Source organism: Rattus rattus, chromosome 3, assembly GCF_011064425.1.
Source record: "Rattus rattus isolate New Zealand chromosome 3, Rrattus_CSIRO_v1, whole genome shotgun sequence".
NCBI lineage: Eukaryota > Metazoa > Chordata > Mammalia > Rodentia > Muridae > Rattus > Rattus rattus.
The window spans coordinates 179,904,647-179,912,987 of NC_046156.1; the positions used below are offsets into that span (position 1 = coordinate 179,904,647).

The window sequence follows — 8,341 nt, forward strand, 5'->3', positions numbered from 1 at the left end:
TGCAGTTACCTGGGAGGGACAGGACTGCTAGTTCATTAAATTACCTTATGTTCCATTACAAAAATGACAGCAAGCCTCATTTCCAATCTCAGGATAAAGATACATGTGCTCTAAAATGTCTAAGAATAAATACAGAACAAAAAGTCAGAATCCTACAGGCTCCCAATGAAATAATTCAGAAATAGCCCAAGAGGCAACAAGACACATTTGGTTGGATTTTGAAGTTTCTTTCAGTCATCTGTGCGTTTTGATCCACGTTTACAGATGTGGGAGAACTCACTATAGTTGACTTTCCTCTTTGTCAATATGGTCTTCCTTGGACAGTTCATTGATTTCCCCATCTGTAAACTCAGCAGATCTCTCAGGTGTTCTTCCTGGATGGTGCCAGTAGCTTCTTCATCAAAGTGGGCAAATGCATTTCTGATAATATCTTCGGGATCTATACCCTTCAGCTTCTCACTGTACTCAGGGAGGAATATGGTAAAATCAATGGGACCTGGAGCTTCATTCACCATGACATCGAGAGATTCCGTTGGCAATCCCCCTCAGTGAGGGAAGCAAGTTGGCCTTGTAGATGAAGCCATCCTTGTCACAGTTAGTCATGTGAAACCCTTTTTGAATTTCTGGATCTGTGTTTTGTTGAACAAACACAGTGGATGTTGTGCTCTGAGGTGGTCCTTAGTGGCCTTGGTCTTCGCCCTGTGCTTCATATAGTTAAATCACTTCATAACCATGAGAATCAAACTGTCTCACTGAAGCTCTTTCTGATATACTCATTGTTAACCTGAAAGCCACCACCAAACTGCTAGGCAAAATAGTAGGAAGCCTCGTTACTGTGAGTTATTCATGCCCCTCTGATTAAACTCCCCAAAATATCTCTAATAAATGAACGGTTCACTAATTAAAGGGGCTGGATAGAAGAAAAATCATGAAAATGGAAAACCCAGCCTAGATGTATAACAGGTGGGAGGAAAAATCATATCTATAGGAAAAAAGAGACACAGATAAACCAGACATAAGCCACAGGTTAACAGAAAATTCAGTCCTTTTGTTGTTGTTAATTGAAAATAGATTCTTACACACAATACATTCCAACCACAGTTTTCCCTACCTTCTGTTCTCTTAGGTCCTTACCACCACTTCCCTTCACCCAAAATCAAGTCCCCCTCCATCTCCCATCAGAAAAGAACAGGCTCCAAGATACAACAACAACAAAAAATACAAAAGACAAGGCAAAAGCCCTCACACAGAAGCTATAACAGAAAACCCAACAGGATTGGGAAAGAACAGACAAAAGAACCATATATATATATATATATATATATATATATCTGCTCCCAGAGTTAGGAGTCCCATGAAAATACAAATACCAAGCTAACAGCTATAACGTATATGCAGAGGACCTGGTGCAGACCCAAGCAGGCCCTGTGCTTGCTCCTTCTGTCTCTGTGAGTCCATGGATCCATTGATTGAGTGGGTCATGCTCTTCCGGTGTCCTCCATCCACGCTGACTCCTACAATCTCTATGCCTCCTCTTCCACAGGATTCACCAAGCTCCTAGGGAAGGGACCTGATGGAGAACTGCACTTTAGACCCTCTCTCTACACAATGTCTGTGGGTCTCTGCGTCCTCTTCCATCTGCTCCTAGAGGAAGACTCTGATGAGACAGATCTATGAGTATGGAGAACTTCATTTGGAATAATTTCTATCTTTTATTCTTTCTTATCCTCCTTCTCTTCTTCTTTTCCTTCATCCCTCCCTCCCTCCCTCTTTCCTTTCTTCTTTTCTATCTTTCTTCCCCTTATTCTTTTTATTTTCTTTTGGAGCTGAGGACCGAACCCAGGGCCTTGCGCTTGCTAGGCAAGCGCTCTACCACTGAGCTAAATCCCCAACTCCATTTTTTCCCTTACTCTTTTTTATTTTTATTTTTTATTTTTTTCTTTTCTTCCTTTCTTTCTTTGACAAGATGCATTTGGTTTTACCATAGGTCTCTGGGCAATCCACTTTCCAGTTATAGGTCAGTATCAGACATGGGGTTTCCATAGTTGAGTGTGCCTCATGTTAAATCAGACATTGGCTATTCCTACAAGTTCTGAGCCACATTGCTCTAGCACATCCTGCAGGCAACAGGCTGTTAGTCAAAGGTTTGTGGCTGGGTTGGTGTCCACATTTCTCTTTCCGTAGCCTGCAGAATGCCTTCCCGCACTACAGAGACAAGAATATAGGGAACAAGGCTCTGTGCAAGCACCATATCTTCTCTATATTCAGTGGGCTATGTGGATGTTGTCCTCAGCAATGCGGCCCAGCATTGAGTCTGTGAGTTTTCAGAGAGCAACCTCTGTCCTAGCATTAACCTAGGTGGTTGGAGAATCTCTACTGGAACCCTTGGCTGACAACACAACCAAATGCAACCTAGTGTCTTGCCTAGCTATGAAAAAGGGCCAGGCGAGATTCTGTATCACCCATTACTAGTAGAATTCACTAGGACCAGTTTTATACATCTCAGGAAGTTTCCAGTGCACGAGTTTCCATATCACCTCCAATTCCCCCACTTCCAACCATCTTTTCCTGCACTTTCCCTCTCTATTCCATCTCCACCCAGGCTGATCCCGCCTGCTCCTGTCCGCATGTGCCCCACACTGATCCGTCAAATATATTTTGTATCCCTTTCCCAGGGAAATTCACATGTCCCCCTAGAGTCAACTCTCCAAACATCAATTGGTCTGTGTATTATAGCCTGGCTATCATTTACTTAGTGATTAATACCCATTATATTATTGTAATAAATGAATATATATCATATTTGTCTTTGTGGGTCTGAATTACCTTATTTAGAATGATTGGTTTTTGTCCCATTCATTTGCTTGCAAGTTTCTTTTATTTTAAGCAGATGAGTAATATACCATTGTATAAATGTGCCACATATTCCTTACCCATTCTTCAGTTGAAGGCCATGTTGGTTGTTTCCAGTTTCTGGCTATTATGAATAAAGAGGCACAGTGAACATAGTGCATGAAGTATCTTTTGAGCTTAAGAGTGGTATACCTAGGTCTTGTGGTAGATTGAGTCCCAATTTTCTGTTTTCACATCCATTCTCTTAGTCTGTTTCTTTTTATTGGGGGAAGTTAGAACCATTGGTCCTAAGAGATGTTGATGACCATTCATTGTTGATTCCTCTTGTTTTGTTATTGTTGCTGATGGTGAAGATGGTGGTTGTGTTTGGTGTGTGTGTGTGTGTGTGTGTGTGTGTGTGTGTGTGTGTGTGTACACACGCATGTTTGTACTTCTATCAGTTTTGCTGGTGTTAGATTATTTCCTGTGTCTTTGTTAGTATACTTAGTTTACCTCCTTGGGTTTGAATTTTACTTGTAGCACTTACTGTAGAACTGATTTGTGGATAGCTGTTGTTTAAATTTAACTTTATCATGGAATATTTTATTTTCTCTATCTGTGGTGATTAAAAGTTTTGCTAAGCATTGTAGTTTGGCATGGCATCAGTGTTCTCTTAAGAGTCAGTAGCGCATTGGTCCAGGCCCTTCTCTCTTTTACAGTTTCCATTGAGAAGTCAGCTCTAATTCTAATAGCTTTGCCTTTATCTGTTACTTGGTCTTTTCCTCTTACAGATTTTTAATATTCTTCTTTGATCTGTATGTTTAATGCTTTAATTATTATGTGGTGAGGGCACTTTCTTTTCTGGTCCAATATTTTGTGTTTGATACTTCTGGTAACTTTACATGCATCTTCTTTTTTAGGTTCGGAGAAATTTCTTCCATGACTTTGTAATTTTATGGGCCTTTGAGCAAGAATTCTTCTTCTTTTCCTATTTCTGTTTTTCTTTTTTTTTTTTTTTTTTTTTTTTTTTTTTTTTTTTTTTTTTTTTTGGAGCTGGGGACTGAACCAGGGCCTTGTGCTTACTAGGCAAGCGCTCTACCACTGAGCTAAATCCCCAACCCCTCTGTTTTTCTTAAGTTTGGTCTCTTTGTTGTGTCCCAGATTTCCTGAGTATTTCTTGTTAGAAATTTTTTAGATTTAACATATTCATTGACTGTATATTCATTCTTCTTTGGTATCTTCAATGCCTCTCTTCTGTCTCTTGTATTTGATTGATGAATCTTGCTTCTGTAGTTCCTGTTCAAATTCCTAAATTTTCATTTTCAGAATTTTTATTTCCCACAGTTTTTATTGTCTTTACTTTTTCTCTTTCCATTTTCAAGTCTTGAACAATTTTCTTTGTTTCCTTGACCTGTTTGTTTATTTTCTTGGCTTCCTCTAAAGGATTTATTCATTTCCTCTTTAAGGAACTCCATTGCCTGCCATAGTTGATTTTAAGGACTTTTTCTTGTATTTCAGCTTATGTGGGAATATTGAGGGCCTGTATAACTGGGCTTTGGTGGAGACATTTTGTCCTGCCTGTTACTGATTTCATTCCTATCCTGGCATCTCGGCATCTCATCTGGCATGAGGCAATTATAGGCCTAGCTGCTGCTTTCTGGATTTGTCTTTGTTGGGTGGGTGTTCCTTGTTTTCTCATTTGTGTGTGGATTTTCAGAGAATGGGTGAGCTATTTCTTGCCTATTTCATAAGCGTGCTAGCTTGATATGTTCACAAGGAAAGCATGCTGGTGTTGGAGGCTAAGATACAGCGACAAGTGGGGGCTAGGAGGAAATGGTCTGTGGTATCCACAGTAGAAGTGTACCAGGAGAAACAAGGCTGCATGTGTTGTTGTGGTGCAGAGCTAGGGAGGAACCTGAGGGATTGGGTCTCCTAGGGGAAACGGTGAGAGTGGAGAAATCTACAGGCCAGCGGCCTTGTCTTCTGGCATCTTTGGCCTGGGGTTGAACAGGGAATGTTGGCAGGTAGAACACATGGAGAGTCTGAGGAGTGAGGTCATGAGGCTATGGTCAATGGGATCTAGAGAAGGCGTGGAGAGGGGGGAAGAGAGGCTTCAGCAGATGTTCTGTTGGAGAGCTATAGGAGCCTAGGGAAATAGGGAGCAAAAATACAGTCTTTAAAAATTGTTTTCAATTATAACATGCTCATGTAAACTTGACAAGACATTTTACATGATTATTTCACTCGATAGGATAATACTGCGAGATGTTCATTATCTTCATCAGAATATGAAGAGATCATTGCTGAGAGAGTGTAGATTTACTGTAATTCATAGCACTACAGTGTTAAAGGACGTTAAAGGAAATGATTTGAACTAGATGACATCTGAGAATATATTCCTTATCTTTGCTTTCTCTGATGCATGGCTAGTGACCAGTGAAGGCTTTTCTGGAATTATCCCCAAGAAATAACATTAATCAAAACCCTGTGTTTGGTATGATTTCAGCAGTATTAAATCCAAATGACTGTCTTCTAGTCCAAATTTGCCATCCATTTTATGCAACTAATATGCCAGTGTCTGTGTTTCTTTAACAATAATCACTCGCATTTTAAGACTTTGACAATGTCATTGTTATATTCATCTAAACAAGGTACTTCTGTCCAGATACACATTTTTCTTAGCTAGAAAATACAGTTTTGGACTTCTTTGTAATATGTGTGGCAACCTGGCTATATCCTGATCCACAGATTAATAGAAAAATTAATTTACTTTTTATTGATCCATTGTTTTCTGAATTATAGCAGCAAAGGGAACAGCTGTGTTGGAGACAAGGGAAGCCTCATGTCCACAATGGTGAAGTGTCCCTGGACAGTACTGAATTGTAAGTAGTACAGGCTACTTTAATTTAGCTGCTTAACTAATACAGAAACTAAGAGAGCAAGAAGAATTATGCAATGGCTTATTGGTTTACTAAGTTTTCATCTTCCAATTTAGTTTTAGTTTCAATTTGCCAAACAAGAATAATTTATGCTAGCAGGCATTCTTTTCCCATGTAGAGACTTCATCTACAACTTGATGCCCATGAATACAGCCAGAGAGCGAATGGAAACCATTGTTGACAGGGACAGAGTTAAGGATATGGCGTTTAGAATGGAAATGAGATTGATGGCACCAGAATTTCATTTCGGAGAACAAAGCACTTAACTGAGAGCGGCCTTACATAGAGTTACTAGGTCTAAGTGGGACCACTCTCAGGATCATGTGTACTGATGGCTAACAGAGAACGTGTAAGAAAACACAAAATGTGTAATATATGCTGGAAGGAAAAAAGAAAAATCTTGCAGTCTAGAAACCTTAGTTTATTTCACTCAGGCCATGCCTGTTTTTCAGGAAGACAGACAGTTCTTTCCATCATAATTTTCATCTACAGACTGAATAAAAATAAGGGTAAGGATAGAGAAAGAAAGAAGCAGGAACAACAATTAAACAACGGACAGAAAGAAAAATATCGTCAAGGTGCTGTTGGTCAGAAATCCATTTTCTCCTTATTTATGGGAATTCTCACTATGACAGTTCCCCCATTCCAAATGTGGGACAGGGAAATCCAGGAGACTACCAAACACTGTAGGCTTAATTATTTCTCAGTAGGGGAAAGCAAATTTCTATTGCTGAAGACACCACACACTTTGTTCACAGGACTCAGAAGATTTGTTCTGGAACTGACCCAAAAGTTTCCTCCCTGAGTTCTAGCTTTCTTAGCACCAAAAGCTGGGATGCAAAGTGCTAAAGGAGAAAATTAATGAATACTCCTATCCGATGGTCAAGCCTATGAACCACAACAATGACCAGCACACCAAGATGTGCCTGAAGAAGCAATAGTGGTACTCACATCTTTGAAATAATGAACGCCTCAGCTGACTGATTTGACGCAAGGCCTGCTTAATAGGAGGAATAGCATGCCGGGTACTACAAACCTCACTTCAATTCTAATTCTTAGATACTGCTTAGTATTAAAAAAAAGGAGCACGGCAGATTTCCCTTCATAGTGACCTATGAGATTTATCCTGATAACGATTAAGGAAAGAAATATACTTCCTGAGGTGCTTGATACATTTCAATGCACCTCTGACAATGTGCAGTGAAGTAGAATTCTCAATTGTGTAACTGGAATAGGAAAACAGGCAATGCTACTCCTCATCAATAATGCTATTATTAATTCATTACCATACTAAAAGTCTCCAATGTCAACACCCCATCTCAAAGAATGAGGGCGTAGAATTGAACTCCAAACAAAATAAATCCTACCTGCACTGCTGACTGCTCTGTCCCTCCATCTCCTCTCACTCTCTCCGTAAGCATCTGCTGTTGACAGATCTTGCCAAAATGTCACTGCCAGATTTTGCTGGACATGGGCTCTGATCATTTCCAAATGGCATAAAATCAGCCGGGGGATTTAGGCTTTAAGTAATCATTAACCATGGTCCACGCATCGACTGGGTGGGGAATATAATATTCTTAATCTGCCTGATCTGAAAGATCAAGCTGTGCCACATGCTGCTGCTGCTACCAAGGATTTGATCCTAGCGACAAGGACTACATCAAAACAACAGCTCTGCCCTTAAAGCTACCACGTTTCTTTTCCGGGGTTGTGAAGGAGAAGCACCCATATAAACACGTTCTACCTGAATAAAATGGCATCAGTTTTGCTATTTTCTTCCCCATGGGAATGAAAGCAATGAGCAGAGATTCACACTATCTCTGTGAGGTTAAACAAAAAGAAACAGGAAAAGATTGTTCCAGTATAGAATTCAAGATTTTTATTTCTCTTGTAATCAAATCTATATATTTAGAAACTCTTCTTACCAGGGAAAAACATTTTTCAAATATCTCCCAATATGTTCTCCAGTATATACAAAAGGACTGTTAAGCAGAAATAGGAGTTTACTCAAAATTATTATCTCAGTAGCTAGTGTTAGCAAAGTGTTTAAGTATCTATGTGTCTAGAACTCACGAATTTATAACTAAAGATGTCATGAATTAAGATTTCTGATTTGCAGTAAGGAATGTAGAAGCTACCACCCCTTGCTAACAAACAATAAACTGAACAAATTGAAAGATCAATAACTCCTTTGAGATTTAGGAACAGACTGAAGGTATGAGGTAAACTGCTACCTGAGAAAATTGGAAGACACGCAATTAGATACAGAGAATCTCGGCTCCTCAATTTGGAAAGATCGGGGCAGACTTTTTCACAGGATCTAGTGTAACCGCACGCACTGCTGTAATTTACTCAAATGTCCATGTAGGAAAACCAGGATGTTGAAAGCAGATCAGAGGATCTTCAGAACATGAGTGGATAACTACATTTGGATGCATATAAATAGTGGAACTTTATTTAGTCAGTGCTTTAAGGGAAGGGGATAACAAGCTCCAAAACATATAAATGAAAAAAAAAAGCTAACATGAAAAGACTGGCTAAAAGACTAAATGAATTTCTGAGAAAGACAA

At 39.5% G+C, this 8,341-nt stretch overlaps 1 pseudogene; it reads right to left on the minus strand.

Moving 5' to 3' along the window:
* Positions 1 to 230: 230 nt before the first annotated feature.
* On the minus strand, positions 231 to 2,043 carry LOC116896019 (annotated as a pseudogene).
* Positions 2,044 to 8,341: the final 6,298 nt, after the last annotated feature.